Below are 16937 nucleotides of genomic sequence, written 5' to 3' on the forward strand. Positions count from 1 at the left end.
AAAACCAAAAGCTACAGAGATCATAGAAGAAAAAAATACAGTCAACACTAGGGGTTCTAATATATGGATAAACAGTATACAAACCATAATTAACAATACACAAACACCAGAAGACAAGTTAGACAACCGGGGTCTTCTAAAAATTAAACACTAATGCTCATCAAAAGACTTCACCAGAAGAGTAAAAAGAAAACCTACAGACCCAGAAAACAAAAAATGACTATAACATATCTGACAAAGGTCTAATCTTTAAACTCTATAGGAAAATCCAACACCTCTACAATAAAAAGACAAATAATCCAATTAAAAAATGGGCAAAGGATATGAACAGACACTTCACCACAGGAGGCTAAAAGACACATGAGAAGACGCTCGTGAGAGCAATACAAATCAAAACCACAGTGAGGTACCATCTCACCCTGACATTACTGGCACGATTTAAAAAAACAGAAAATAACAAATGTTGGAGAGGCCGTGGGGGGATTGGAAATCTTATGCCCTGCTGGTGCGAATGCAAAATAGTACAACCATTTTGGAAAATGATATAGCACTTCCTTAAAAAGCTAGAATAGAAATACCATGCAATCCAGCAATCCCACTTCTAGGAATATATTCTAGAGAAATAATAGTTGTCACATGAATAGGCACAACCATGCATTATTCACAATAGCAAAAAGATGGAAACAAGCTAAGCGCCCATCAATAGATGTGTGTATCAATTGGGCTGAGCCATGATTCCTGGTATTGTGTGATTTTCCTGTATATTGTAAATCCTGCCTCTATGATGTTAATGAGGAAGGATGGGTGGCAGTTGTGTTAGGGAGGCAGGACTCAATCTACAGGACTGGATTGTGTCTTGAGTCAATCTCTTTAGACATAAAAGATAGAAGCAAGCAGAGAGACGGGGGACCTCATACCACCAAGAATGCAACACCAGGAGCAGAGCGTGTCCTTTGGACTCGGAGCCCCTGCACCTGAGAAGTTTCTCGACCATGGGATGATTGACGACAAGGGCCTTCCTCCAGAGCTGACAGAGAGAGAAAGGCTTCCCCTGGAGCCGACACCCTGAATTTGGACTTTTAGCCTACTTTACTGTGAGAATATAAACTTCTCTTCGTCAAAGCCATCCACTTGTGGTATTTCTGTTTTAGAAGCACTAGATAACCAAGAGTCTGTTAGATAACCAAGACTCTATGGTACATACACACAATAAAATAATATGTAACAATAAATAATAATGAAGAATCTGCAAAATATCTCACAATATGGATAAATCTGGAGGGGATTATGCTGAGTGAAATAAGTCAATCACAAAAGGACAAATACTGTATGAGACCACTATTATAAAAACACATGAAAAGGTTTGCACACAGAAAGAAACAATCTTTGATGGTTACAAGGGACGGGAGGAGTGAGAAGGGAAAAACACTAACTAGATGGTAGGTAAATGGTAACTTTGGTGAAGGGTAAGACAGTACTCAGTACTCGGGAAGTCAGCACAACTTGACCAGGGCAAAGTCATAGAAGCTTCACAGACACATCCAAATACCCTGAGAGACCGAGCTACTGGGCTGAGAGCTGAGGATCATGATTTCAGCGGACATGTAGCTCAACTGGCATATCATAGACTATAAAGAAAATTCTTTGCATCAGGCTGTGGTGAGTAGCGTATGGCGTCTTAAAAGCCTGCAAGCAGTATCTAAGATACATCTACTGGGCCCATCTCGGCTGGAGCAAAGAAGAATGAAGAGGACCAAAGACACAAGGGAAAGATCAGTCCAAAGGACTAATGGACTACAGCTACCACAACTTCCACCAGACTGAACCCAGAACAACTAGATGGTGCCCAGTTACCACCACTGTCTGCTTTGGCAGGGATCACAATAGAAGGTCCTGGACAGAGGAGGAGAAAAATGCTGAAGAAAATTCGAATTAAAAACAAATAATCAGGCTTGTTGGTCTGACAGAGACTGGAGATGCCCTAAGAGTATGGCCCCCAGGCACCCTTTTAACTCACTACTGAAGTCACTCCTGAGGGCCAACCTTCAGCCAGAAATTAGACAGGTATGTAGGGCCAACAATAACACACCTGAGGGATGAGCTTCATAGTTCAATCATGTATATGAGACTAACGGGCACACCAGCCCAAAAGCAAAGACTAGATGGCAGGAAGAGAAAGGAAAGCTGGACAAATGGAAACAGGGAAGCTGGGGTGGAGAAGACAAGAGTGTTGACACATCACAGGGTTGTCAACCAACATCACAAAACAATTTGTCTATTGACTGTTTAATTAGAAACTAATTTGCTCTATAAACGTTAACCTAAATCACAATGAAAACAAAAAGTCATGGATTGAATTTGGTAGTCCTCACGTAATCGGAATATAAACAATTGAATCTGTGCATTTGTTTCTATTAAGTTGATTATTATAGCTCATTAGCTCAACAGTTAAATGTGAAAATGTTATCAGACCATCTTATGTGAAACTATTATTTATGTTAAAAAATAGGTCTGCTTATTTCATAGTTTAATTATGGCTTCTTAGTGTCAATTAAAGTCAGCAACATGTAAAAAAAATTGGCATAGAACACTTACAAAAATATGTGTAGGGGGTTGCAAAGTTGGAAAAAAATGTATAAAGTGCCTTATTTATGAAAAATACAGTACATGTATTAAACTATGCCTTGTAGTAAAAAACTCTGGTGGCATAGTGGTTAAGTGCTACAGCTGCTAGCCAAAAGGTCAGCAGTTCAAACCCACTAGGCACTCCTTGGAAACTCTACGGGGCAGTTCTACTCTGTCCTGTAGGGTCACTATGAGTCGTAATCAACTCGATGGGAGTGGGTTTAGGTTTGTATTAATATAAAAAATAAAATTTAGATAATTTTATGATTTGGATTAATCTTCTCAATAGATTTAATTTTTTCTAGATTAGTAGACCCCAATAATAAATGGTTAGATATACTGTCACTAAGAAACAAAAACAAAAACCCATTGCCAGCGAGTCAATTTCTACTCATAGAGACCCTATATGACAGAGTAGAACTGCTCCATATGGTTTCCGGGGAGCAGCTGGTGGATTCGAGCTGCTGAACTTTGGTTAGCAGCCAAGCTCTTAGCCACTGTGCCACCAGGGCTCCGATACTATCACACATATATTTAATTTAGGCCAAAAAATTTCTGTGAAATCTTAAAGTTATTGGTGGTGCTATTTTTCCTGTAATATTTACTTTCATTGTTTGAACTGAGTATTGTTTGGAAATAGGTTGTTTCAGTGACGTATCCTCAAGATGTTGAGGGGATACTTGAGAAGAAGGTGTAATGAAACATCTTCAATAGTTCTGGAATTAAACAATCTTTGGATTCATTCCTCAGTTTTGACCTTCATTAATCGAGTAACAAGGAGCCCTGGTGGTGCAGTGGTTAAACACTTAGCTGCCAACTGAAAGGTCTGCTGTTCAAACCCACCAGGAGGAAGATGTGGCAGTCTGCTTCTGTAAAGATTTACAGCCTTGAAAACTCCTTGGGGCAGTTCTACTCTGTCCTGTACGGCTACTATGAGTCACAATTGACTTGACAGCAACATTTTGTTTGTTTGTTTTTAATTATACAAGCTTGGGTAGGCCCCTAACCTTGGGCTTCAATTTTCTCATCATATAATCATCTCATCTTGCAACTACTGGAATAATTAAATTGGGAGAGAGACAGAGAGAGACTGCATGAGCACGTGAGCATCAAACCCAATGACTGAGAAACAATATATTTTCTGAAATAGTTACTATATAGTGGACTCTTACTGTGTGCCAGGCACTGCTGAGCATTTTCAAAACATTAATATGATAAAGGCATTATTATTCTTTATATCATTTGCTTTCTTATTTATAAATAAGAAAGTGGAGGTTCAAAAAAGTTTAAGCCATTTCTCTAAAATAACATGACTAGAAATAAGCATAGTATTCAAACTCATTTCCACCTGAGTTAACCAGTGTTATGGGGTGAATTGTGTCCCTCAACAAGATACTTTCAAGTCCTAATACCCTGAACCTGTGAATGTGGCCTTATTTGGAAATAGAGTCACTGGAGATATCATTAGTTAAGTTAGGATTAGATCATTAGGGTACACCCTAATCTCTTTATGACTGATATCCTTACAAGAGAAGAGATAAGCAGTAAGACACACACAGGGAAGAATGCCATGTGACAATGGTTGTAGTATTTGGAGTTATGCTGTCACAGCCAAGGAATGCCAAGGATTGCCAGGAACTACTAGAATCTAGGAAGAGGGAAGGGAAATCTTCCCTTAGACCCTTCAGAGAGAGCATGGTCCTGCAGACATGTTGATTTCAGACTTCTAGCCTCCAGAACTGAGATAGTGAACATCTGTTGCTATAAGCTACCCAGTTTGTGGCACTTAATGGAAGCCCTGGGAACCTATATGCAACCAGCATGCAAACATTCTAGGTGTCAGCCTAGCATTTATTAACAAAAGTGTATCACTTTATATTGATTAGTGTAAAATAATATTATAACTGGAGTCTAACTCACATAGCAGAAAATCAAAATGGAATGACCTATGGGACATGCTTAAGAATGAGGTGAATATCAAAAGAAATTGTCAGAAATGAACTGAGATGGACAAAGAGAAAGCAATGGAAATGGAAAACATAGAAGTCTATGTCCATAGCATCATCTTCTTCCTTTTTTTTTTTTTTTTCTTCTGGGGTGTGTGTGTGCGTGTGTGTGGCCAGCATGCATTAAACAATGGAAAGGTTTGGGAAATATTGATCATTTCTTAGCAGAATTTATTGAGGGAAGTGGTTGCCTAGCAGCAAATATACACTGCTTTGACATTATAGGGAAGATTGATGAAACATTAAAAAGTTTATTTTAAAAGCTTAAGGTTGCATTGGAAAATGTAAGGACATCTTGTTTTCTAGATTTTTTTTAATAGGCTTTGCATCAGTTTTATATGCCATGTAACAAACTGCTAAAAACTTAGTGACTTAAAGCAACACCCCCGCTTTATTATCTCACAGTTTCTATATCTCAGAAGCCTGGGCACAGTTTAACTGAATTCTCTGCTCAGGGTCTCATAAGGTATCAGCTGGGCTAAGTTCTTCTCTGGAGGCCGGACTAGGAAAAAATCCATTTTCAAACTCCCTCAGGTTGTTGGCAAGGTATGTTTTTTTGAGACTGCAAAATTCATTGCAGCTTGTTTCCTCAAAGACAGCAGTGGAGAGAGTGATCTTTGCCACTTGGAGTCTCTGACTTCAGGGAAGACCTAAGCCCTTTTTTAAACGCCATACTTGAATAGTTCAGGCACACTCAAGAAAATATTCCTTTTGATTAACTGAAAGTCAACATATTAATAGTCAAAACAATGTATTCAGACATACCAACGATCATCAAAATGGGTCAGGAAGACACAATGTTTCTGTTATACATAAGGTTGTTGTGAGGACTCAGTTTATATCTACACTCAAAGGGTTGATACTCAGGGGCAGAAATCATGGGGGTCACCTTAAGGTGTGTACACCACAGGCATGAACTAGTAGTTTCGTTCTTACCTCTCTTACCTTGAGTGAGAAAAATGAGCAACATTAAATTTTTTTCAGAGGGGTGGACACTCTTTTATTGGACAAGTTAATGTACAACAATTACTTAAAAATGATTATTTATGAGTCACGTAAAAATAATTTCCCCATTCTTAAATTAAAGTGCAACTTTTAGGGGATTCTCTATGGTGCTATATAAACAATCGAGTGATGATTTTTACAAAACAGATGGAAGCAAGTCTTTAAAACTTAGCAAATACAGTAAGGCTATTTTACTTATTTAATTTTTTTTTTTTTTTTTTACTTCTACCTAATCTGTGTTCTTAGAAAAGGATTTTTTTTTTAAGTCAGATTTTCTAATATGGTTTATGTGGCAGGATATGAAAAGAAAATTAATATATGAGTAGAAATACGTTGTTAGGTGCCTTCGAGTTGATTACAACTCAAAGTAACCCGATGTATAACAGGAGGAAACATTGCCTGGTCCTGTGCCATCCTCACAATTGTTGCTATTCTTGAGCCCGTTGTTGCAGCCACTGTGTCAGTCCATCTCATTGAGGCATTTCCTCTTTATCGCTGACCCTCTACCTTACCAAGCATGATGTCCTTCTCCAGGTCCCTCCTGGTAACATGTCCAAAGGAAGTGAGATGAAATCTTGCCGTACTCACTTGCAAGGAACACCTGGCTGTATTTCCTCCAAGACAAACTTGTTCATTATCCTAGCAGTCTACAGTATACACAATATTCTTTGCCAACACCATAATTCAAAGGTATCAATTCTTCTTCTGTCTTCCTTATTCACTGTCCAGGTTGCACATGTATATGAGGTGATTGAAAATAGCATGGCTTGGGTCAGGCACACCTTAGTTCTCAAAGTGACATCTTTGCTTTTCAACACTTTAAAGTGATCTTTTGCAGCAGTTTTACCCAATGCAATGCATCTTTTGATTTCTTGACTGCTGCTTCCATGGGTGTTGATTGTGGATCAAATTAAAATGAAATCCTTGACAACTTCAATATTTTCTCTCTTTATTATGATGATGCTTACTGGTCCAGTTGTGAAGATTTTTGTTTTCTTTATGTTGAGGTGTAATCTCTACAGAAGGCTGTAGTCTTTGATCATCATCAGTAAGTGCTTCAAGTCCTCTTTGCTTTCAGCAAGCAAGCAATCAGGCATATGTTATTTTTAGTTAACAAAATAAAAATTGACTTTGATGGTTATCTAAAATTTCTTTAGTAAACAACAGCAATGATCTCAAAAAAAGTTAACATGTCATATCAATTGTTCTCATATCTCACTAATTTCTTGACACAGAGGATATTAATGAATTTGGCATTTTGTATTTCTTTCTTGAGTAAAATTAATTCCTAATTCTGTGTAGATTCTTCCCTATATGCAAATCTTGAATAGCCTGGTAAATTAGGTTCATCTGAATAGATACTAGAGTCAAAGAAAGAAATTATGCCTCCAGTTTAAAATGGAGTAAAAAGCATTTGAGGAAAAAAAAAAAAACACAGAATCCGGTTGAATCAATGTAATTTATTTAATTTGTTTTTATTCATCATTTTAACTTCTGCTATTCACAATGCTTCTGCTTTCCAGATATCTTGACTTAAGTTAAAAGACTTAGTAGGAAAAATTATAATTAAACATTAAACTGTTCACAAGTTGCTTTAATTGACATTTAAAAACCTTTAGAATCCTGATATATGTTGATTATAAAAATGCACTACTATAAGCAAATACAACCTGAGTCCTACGGTCTTCTGGAATTACTTTTATTTTCATAAACAAATAAAACAAGTTGACTTCTCATTTCTGGGGGACATCAATATTATCATCCATATTTTGAGAATAATCAAGGATGGTGCTTATTTTTCCTTGGTGTTTGCTTGTCATCTCTTGTTCTGATTCACAGCTTTGCCCCTCAGTTTTCAATCTACTGGTTCTCTCTCAAAAGAAACAAACAAAAAATATATTTTACAAGTTATTTATGTAAATAGTTTATTGAGAGAATTTACAAGAGATTTATTAAAAAACAAAAAATCCCTTTACATTCATTCCCATTTACTGTGCATCTCTGACAATTTCTTTCACAACTTCTAGCTGATACTTTTGGCACTTATCTACATATCAATTGAAGGCATCAATCCTACACAGGAGGTGCTACACAGGGGTAGTGCTAGCTAAACTTTAAAAACCTGCTTCTATCACAAAACAGAGGAATCCTAGAGTGAAGATCACATGCACTGGCGGCTCAAAGATTAGACACTTGGCTACTAAAAAAAAGTCAGTGGTTTGAACCCACCAGCTACTCTGTGGGAGAAAACACCTGGTGATCTCCTTCCATAAAGGTTTCAGCACAGAAAACCTAATGGGTCAGTTCTATTCTGTTCTATAGGGTTGCTGTAAGTTGGAATTGACTCCACAGCACACAACCTGGGGTGGCACAAATGGTCAACTAAAAGGTGGACATTTTAAATTCCCCCTAGGGTGTATCAGAAAATGTACAATCTACGTCTGAAAGATCACAGCCATTGAAAACCCTGTGGAGCACCATTCTACTCTGACACAGATGGGGTTACAAAGGGTTGAAATTGATTCGATGGCAGGTGATTTTTTTTTTTTTAATTCCATTTAAAAATCAACTTACTGTTGACTGCCTCAAACTGATGGCATTTCATCTGTGCTTTCATTGCCAATTAACTACAGCTCTATTATAAAACTGCTGTATTACATTCTAGTCATTTTTATCATCTGTCTTCTCATTTGGGCTCCAAAGTGTTTGAGGCCCCTTAATATTTATGTTTATATTTTCTAACAGAATGACTGCCACATAGTCAATTTCTAACAAATACTTAACTGAATCAATTTAAATAAAATGTCTGATGTCACCATTTACGTGGCGCACTTACTCGACATTGTACTATGCTCTTTGAGAATCTACAATTCCTTTGGTTTCAGAGCCATGCAGCACCACCCTGAGAGTCACTCCACACACGTACCTTCACTGTCTTATTCCTGGAACCCTGGCAGCCTAGAGGTACCGCTTCAAGTTCTTACACTGTAAGAGGAGAATGTTCAAAGTAAAACTCTGATCATTCTTGTCTCATAAAACTCCTTAGCAGTAGCATAAAGTTAGGAGAAAGATAATCATCTAGGAGTAAAAGGATTATTGGGGAAAAATAAGTAGAATTGTTGCCTTTTGCTTGCCTAGCAAGTATTTCTATGGCAATTTTAAGGAATTATGGAATATTTACCAATATTTAGCCTTGGTAACCTTAGGATCTAACAGTCATCTGTCAGTTTGTCACACGTGGTAGTTTGCGTGTTGCTGTGATGCTGGAAGACATAACACTGATATTTCAAATATCAGCAGGGTCACTCATGGTGAGCAGGTTTCAGTGGAACTTCCAGACTAAGACAGACTAGAAAGAAGGACCTGACCATCTACTTCGAAAAAGATTGGCCAGTGAAAACTTTATGAACAGCAGCTGAACATTGTCTGATATAGCTGCAAAACATGATCCTCTGGAAGGCACTTAAAATATGACTGGGGAAGAGCTGTCTTCTCAAAATAGAATCAACCCTAATAAAGTGAACAGAGTAAAGCTTTTGGAATCTTCGTTTGCTGATGTGGCATGACTCAACATGAGAAGAAACAGCTGGAAAAATCCATTAATAATCAAAACATGGAATGTACAAAATATGAATATATGAAAATTGGAAGTCATCAAAAAAGAAATGGAGCACATAAAAATTGAAATTCTAGGCATTAGTGAGCTGAAATGGGTTGGTATTGGCTATTTTGAATCAGACAATCATGTATGTGGTCTACTATGCCAGGAATGACTAATTGAGAGGAATGGTTTTACATTCATCATCAAAATCAATTTTTCGATATCTATCCTGAAGTACAGTACTGTCAGTGATAGGACAATATCCATATGCCTACAAGGAAGACCAGTTAATATGACTATTATTCAAATTTATGCACCAACCATCAATGCCAAAGATGAAGAAATTGAAGATTTTAACCAACTTTTGCAGTCTGAAATTGATCAAACATGCAATCAACATGCACTGATAATTACTGGTGATTAGAATGTGAAAGTGGGAAACAAGGAAAAAGAATTGGTAGTTGGAAAATATGAACTTAGTAATGGAAATGACGATGGAGATTGCATGATAGAATTTTGCAAGACCAATGACTTCTTCATTGCAAAAACATTTTTTTTTCCAACAATATAAATGGCGACTACATATGTGGACCTTACCGGTTGGAAAACACAGGAATCAAATTGACTACATCTGTGGAAAGGGGCAATGGAAAAGTTCAATATCATCAGTTAGAACAAGGCCAGGGGCCGACTAGGGAACAAACCATCAATTGCTAGTATACAACTTCGAGTTGAAGCTGAAGGAAATGAAAGCAAGTCCATGAGAGCCAAAATATAACCTTGAATATATGCCACCTGAATTTGGAGACCACATCACACTGAACACTAATCACCAAAGACCAGATAAGTTGTGGAATGACATAGAAGACATCATATATAAAGAAAGGAAAAGGTTATTAAGAAGAAAGAAAAGACAAAAATGGATGTCAGAAGAGACTCTGAAACTTGCTCTTGCATACAGAGTAGCTAAAGCAAAGGAAAGAAATGATGACAAATAGCTGAACAGAAGATTTCAAAGAGTGACTGGAGAACACAAAGTAAAATACGATAACGAAATTTGTAAAGCCCTGCAGTTAGAAAACCAAAAGGGAAGAATAATCTTGGCATTCCTCAAGTGGAAAGAACTGAAGAAAAAAATTCAAGCCTCTAGTTGCAATTTTGAAGGATTCCATACGCAAAATGCAACACAATGCCATTACTCTTCATGTTGTCATTCCCGGCATAGTAGACCATACGACTTTCTAATTCAAAATTGCCAGTACTTGTCCATTTCAGCTCACTAATGCCTGGGATATAGATATTTATGTGTTCCATTTCACTTTTGATGAGTTCCAATTTTCCTAGATTCATGCTTCTTACACTCCATGTTATGATTATTAATGGATGTTTGCAACTGTTTCTTCTGAATTTGAGTTGTGCCACATTAGCAAATGAAGGTCCTGAAAGCTTGACTCCATCCATGTCATTAAGATTAGCTCTACTTTGAGGACGCAGCTCTTCTCAAGTCTTAATTTGAGTACTTTCCAACCTGAAAGGCTCATATTATGGCATTATATTAGACAAAGTTCCTCTACTATTCATAAGGTTTTCACCGGTTAATTCTTTTCAGAAGTAGGCCACCGGGTCCTTCTTCCTAGTCTGTTTTAGTCTGTAAGCTCAGCTGAAACCTGTCCACAACTGGTGATCACGTCGGTGTTTGAATACTAGTGGCATAGCTTCCAGCATTACTGCAACATGCAAGTACCCACAGTACACAAAATGATAGATGCATGGGGTCTACTATCATATATCAACTATGCCAGGAATGAAAACCTGAAAAGGAATGGTGTTGCATTCATCATTAAAAACAGCGTCTCAAAATCTATCACTAAGTACAAAGTTGTCAGTGGTAGGATAATATCCATTCACCTACAAGGAAGACCAGTAAACACGACTCTTATTCAAATTTACACAAGCACTAAAGCCAAAGATGAAGATTTTTCCCAGCTTCTGTGGTCTAAAGTTGATCAAACTTGCAATCAGGATGCATTGATAATTACTGTTGATTGGAATGAGAAAGGTGGAGACAAAGAAGATGAATTGGTAGTTGGAAAATATGGCCTTGGTGATAGAATTGATGCTGGAGATGGCATAACAGAATTTTACAAAACTAAAGACTTCTTCATTGCAATAACTTTTTTCACCAACAGAAACAGCGACTATACATGTAGACCTTGTAAGGTGGAATACACAGGAATCAAGATGACTACATCTGTGGAAAGAGACAATGGAAAAGCTCAATGTCATCAGTCAGAACAAGGTCAGGAGCCGACTGTGGAATGGACCATCAATTACCATATGCAAGTTCAAGTAGAAACTGAAGAAAATTAGAACAAGTCCACGAGAGCCAAACTATGACCTTGAGTATATCCCACCTGAATTTAGAGACCATCTCAAGACTAGATTTGACATGTCGAACACTAATGACCAAAGACCAGAGAAGTTGTGGAATGACATCCAGGATTTCATACATGAAGGAGGCACATGGTCTTTAAAAAGACAAGAAAGAAAAAAAGACCAAAATGGATGTTAGAAGAAACTCTGAAAATTGCTCTTGAATGTAGAGTAGCTAAAACAAAAGGAAGAAATGATGAAATAAAAGAACTAAAGAGTTCAAAGGGTGGCTCAAGAAGACAAAGTATTATAATGACATGTGCAAAGACCTGGGATTAGAAAACCAAAAGGGAAGAATACACTCAGCATTTCTCAAGCTGAAAGAACTGAAGAAAAAATTCAAGTCTCAAGTAACAAAATTGAAGAATTCTGTGGGGGAAAATATTAAATGACGCAGGAAACAAAGAAGATGGAAGGTATATACAGAGCCACAATATAAAAAGAATTGGTGGATGTTCAACTATTTCAGGAGCTAGCATATGAGCCAGAACCAATGGTACTGAAGGAAGAAGTCTAAACTGCTCTGAAAGCATTGGTGAAAAACAAGGCTCCAGGAATTGATGGAATACCAATTGAGATGTTTCAACAAAGGGAGGTAGCACTGGCAGTGCTCCTTCATCTATACCAAAAAATTTGAAAGACAGCTATCTGGTCAACCAGCTGGAAGAGATCCACATTTATGCCTATTCCCAAGAAAGGTGATCCAACTGAATGTGGAAATTATTCAACAATATCGTTACTATCACGTGCAATTAAAATTTTGTTGAAGATTATTTAAAAGTGACTACAGCAACATATCGACAGGGAACTGCCAGAAATTCAAGCCAGATTCAGAAGAGAACATGAAATCAGGGATATCATTGCTGATGTCAGATTGATTCTTGCTGAAAGCAGAGAATACCACAACAATGTTTACCTGTATGTTATTGACTATGCAAAGGCATTTGAATGTGTCAATCATAACAAATTATGGATAACATTGCAAAGAATGGAAATTCCAGAAAATGTAATTGTGCCCATTACATAGACCAAGAAGCAGAACAAGGGGATACCGCTTGGTTTAAAATCAGGAAAAGTGTTCATAAGGGTTGGATCTTCTACCATACTTACTCAATTTGTATGCTGAGCAAATAATCTGAGAAGCTGGACTACCTGAAGAAGAATGCGTCAGGTTTGGAGGAATTCTCATTAACAACCTGCAATATGCAGATAACATAATCTTGCTTGCTGAAAGTGAAGAGGACTTGAAGCACTTACTAATGAAGACCAATGACTACAGCCTTCAATAAGGATTACACCTCAACATAAAACAAAAATTCTCACACCTGGTCTAATAGGCAACATCATAATAAATGTAGAAAATGTTGAAGTTGTCAAGAATTTTATTTTACTTGTATCCACAATGAACACTCATGGAAAGAATGATCGAGAAGTCAAATGACATACTGCATTGGGCAAATCTGCTACAAAAGACCTCTTAAAGTGTTGAAAAGCAAAGATGTCACCTTGAGGACTAAGGTGCACCTAACCCTAGTCATGGTATATTTGATTGCCTTATATGCATGCAAAAGCTGGACAGTGAACAAGGAAGACAAAAAAGAATTGATGCCTTTGAATTGTGGTGTTGGCGAAGAATATTGAATATACCATGGTGTGCCAGAAGAACGAGCTAGTCTCTCTTGGAAGAAGTACATACAGCAGTGAGAATGGCTGGACTTCATTTCACATATTTTGGACTTGTTATCAGGAGGGACTAGTCCCTGGAGAAGGTCATCATACTTAGTTAGGTAGAAGGTCAGAGAAAAAGAGGAAGACCCCAGAGGAGTTGGATTGAAACAGTGGCTGCAACAATGAGCTCAAACATAACAATGATTGTGAGGTTGGTGTAAGACTGGGCAGTGTTTTGTTCTGTACTTCACAGGGTCACTGTGAGTCTGAACCAAATTGATGGCACCTAACACAACAATTTTAGAATAGAGCCAAATAGAATTCTATTCTACCATTAATATTTTTTGACATAGTAATTTTATAGTACCAGATAAAAAGACATTCCAAAATACAGACGATTACAATTTTAGTGACATTTACAATTTTAGGACACTGTTGCAAACACTTTACACAGATTTTCTAATACTCTCAGAAAGTACCTCAGAGAGTGCTTTAGTTATGTTCAGCTGTAACAGAAACCATCTTGATCTTTGTTATCTAAAACAGGGGAATGATCATAAGGATTCAGGGTGCTTAAATGAGCCTAAGGGTAGGCATAGAATCAGAACCTAAAAAAAAAAAAAACCTTTGCCATAGAGTCGATTCTGACTCATAGCTACCCTATAGGACAGAGTAGAACTGCCCCATAGAGTTTCCAAGGAACATCTGGTGGCTATAGCACTTAACCGCTACACCACCAGAGTTTCCAGTAAGTTAGAACCTGCCAAAACCCCAGTGCCGTCGAGTGGATTCCAACTCATAGTGACCCTATAGGGCAGAGTAGAACTGCCGCATAGAGTTTCCAAGGAGCACCAGGTGGATTTGAACTGCTGACTCTTTGTTTAGCAGCCATAGCTCTTAACCACTATTCCACCATGGAAATTAGAACCTAGAAGGTACTAAAGCCAGTACTGAGTAATTTTTCAGAAATTCTGTGTTTTTTATTTTTTCTTGTTTTTCTTTGTAAACTGCCTGGCTTCTCTTTGTAAGCCCAACCCACACTAAGGAACTGGGGGCACTGGTTCTGATCAGTTTAGGAATTCTCCACTGTAGGCTAGCAATGGCAGGTATTAGAGTATTATATGTTGCAAGTGAATATTATATAAATCTTACTGGCCTTCATATCCAAATAAAAGTCAGAGGAGATAATATATGTTATAGAAATATCGATATAGGATACTATTAGTGCTGTGATTTAGAGCATGATCAATAATTTTTTTTTAATAATTAGTACAATCAGTTTAGAGAGAAGCAGTTATTATTATTGCTATTATTATCATTATTATTATAACCAATATAGCTATAGGTGTTCAGTAAAATCCATTTTTTTTTCTTTTTCAGCAGTCAAAAATAAAAGATAATGGACATTTATCAATAAATTCAGTCTAGCTTTTGCATTTGATTTTTCCCCTGAAGATCCAAATAGAAAGAAAAAATGCCATTTTCATTATCATTTCTTGAGATTTTATATATTTTACTCTTGCTAATTTGGGGAACAATGATAGTTATTGCCACGCTTATAATTCCATTCATGTTGGAGCACAGAAAATCCTCTGGGCACAACTGTTTATAATTTGAAAAGTATACTGCATTTTCTAAAGATTATTTTAAGCTGTATTAATTATAAATAGAAGTCATGTTAACAATTCATGAAATCAAATGAAGGTATCATAGAATATCAATCTGGGGAGGATATTTTCTTTTTCTCAGAAATGATATATGGCTTAACTTAAGCATCTATTTTCTGAAATTTTAGAAGTCTTTAGAGTTGAAATTTGGAGGATAAACTTAATATCGAAGCCATATTTAGTGCCCTAAGTCTATTCAACTCATTAAAAAGAGTTTGTAATTTATTTGTAAGAATACATTTTAAGGTAATCCAACATCAATGATTTTTAAAAAAATTTCCAAGGAAATATTTTGACCACTTTCAACACAGTTTGTGTCAATAAGTAATGAAAATGAGTGAACAAAATATTTAATGTCTCAGATATTGAAAATTGAAAGGTGTATGAGATATACATTTTCTTCAAAACATATACAATAAAAAAAATACAATAGAGTCATAAAAATGAATAGCTGGCTATAAAACATATATGTAACTAAAATTATAGGCAAGACATTGGATAAAATCATTACATAAGGGAGGCAAAGCCAATATGGTGCCACAGGCAGACAGATCATGCTGTCCTCTGCAGCAAAGACCCAAAAAGCTAAGTAAAATAGATACAAACGTTAATCCTGGAACCCTATGTATCAAACGAAGGGATAAAGAAATAGTTCAAACACTGAATGGAAGAAGAAACTGAAGGAAAACAGAGAACAAGGAGAGATATGGAGTGGAGATCCCCTGCCAACTAACATGGCACAGCTCCACCAATTTGGAACACAGCCATCAATGACCTCAGACCTCAGACAGGGAATACAGGAAGACAACTTCACAGAGCTCCCGGGAGACAAACACCTGGTAAACAGAGAAACACACTTTCCTACCCCTCACCCTTCTGCCCCATATACCACCTCCACCCCTCCTGAAGGGCCACACTGAGCCACCTTGGCTAGAGTGCTACTGGTCTCTCACCAGCTGAGTCCACATCACCCCCACCTTCGTGCCATTTTTTAAATAATTTCTCTTTCCTCTTTTCCTTCTTCCCTCCCACCTAGCCCATATCTCACCTCTAGCCTGTCCTGCAGGGCCATGCTACACCACTGTGGGTAGAAAGCTACTTGCCCACTGCCAGCCCAGGTTCCCCCATCCCCACCTGCCTACTCCTCCCATACCATTTTATTTTTTTAATTTTATTTATTTTCCCCTTTTCTTTCTCCCTACCACCTAGCGCCATACCCCACCTCCACTCATTTCCACTAGGCCACCTGTACTGCCTTGGCAAGAGAGGCACCAACCCACCACCACGCCAGGTCCACCCTGCCTCCACCTGATGGCTCTTACCATGCCTTTTTTTTTTTCTCTCTTTCTTTCTCCCCTTTTTACTTTTTCTTCCTCCCTCCCACCTACCCCTGTACACCACCTACGCACCTTCCTGCTGAGTCTTGACACACTGCTATAGATAGATAGCTACTGGTCCACTTTCACCCCTAGTCCCACCCACCTCCATTCACCAGCACCCGCTGTGTCATTTTTATTTTATTTTATTTACTTATTATCCTTTCCCTCCCACCTAGCCCTATAAGACAACCCCTCCCCTTCCCCCAGGCCATGCTGCACTGTAGCAGCTAGTAAGCCACTGGCCAGCCACATTCTACCTCCCACCTAGCTCTGTACACCATCTCTTCCCCCTTTGCCCTGCCCCCAACTGTGGGCTACACCCCCTTTTTTCTACTTCTTTTCTTTGTTCCCCAACTAGCCCCATACTCAGCTCCCACTTCCCACTGGCCATTGCTGTGCCACAATGGCTAGAGCATCCCTGGCTCAGGCTTGCTGCTGCACTGAGCCTGCACTGCCCCCCTTCTCTCCTGCCACTTGATCAGCTGCTGAGTGGAGGAAAATAAGCCTGTACCACTCCCTGTCTGATAACCCCACCTACTTGTCAAGGGACTGT

At 37.9% G+C, this 16937-nt stretch overlaps 1 long non-coding RNA gene across 1 annotated transcript in view; it reads right to left on the minus strand.

Moving 5' to 3' along the window:
- Window positions 1-8241: 8241 nt before the first annotated feature.
- The window catches only part of LOC135231183 (uncharacterized), a 218035-nt gene continuing 209339 nt past the window's right edge, over window positions 8242-16937 (minus strand). Inside the window, exon 5 of the long non-coding RNA XR_010321730.1 lies at window positions 8242-8621. This is a non-coding gene — a long non-coding RNA (uncharacterized LOC135231183). The remainder of the gene's footprint in view (window positions 8622-16937) is intronic.

This window comes from Loxodonta africana, chromosome 4 (assembly GCF_030014295.1).
Source record: "Loxodonta africana isolate mLoxAfr1 chromosome 4, mLoxAfr1.hap2, whole genome shotgun sequence".
Classification (NCBI taxonomy): domain Eukaryota; kingdom Metazoa; phylum Chordata; class Mammalia; order Proboscidea; family Elephantidae; genus Loxodonta; species Loxodonta africana.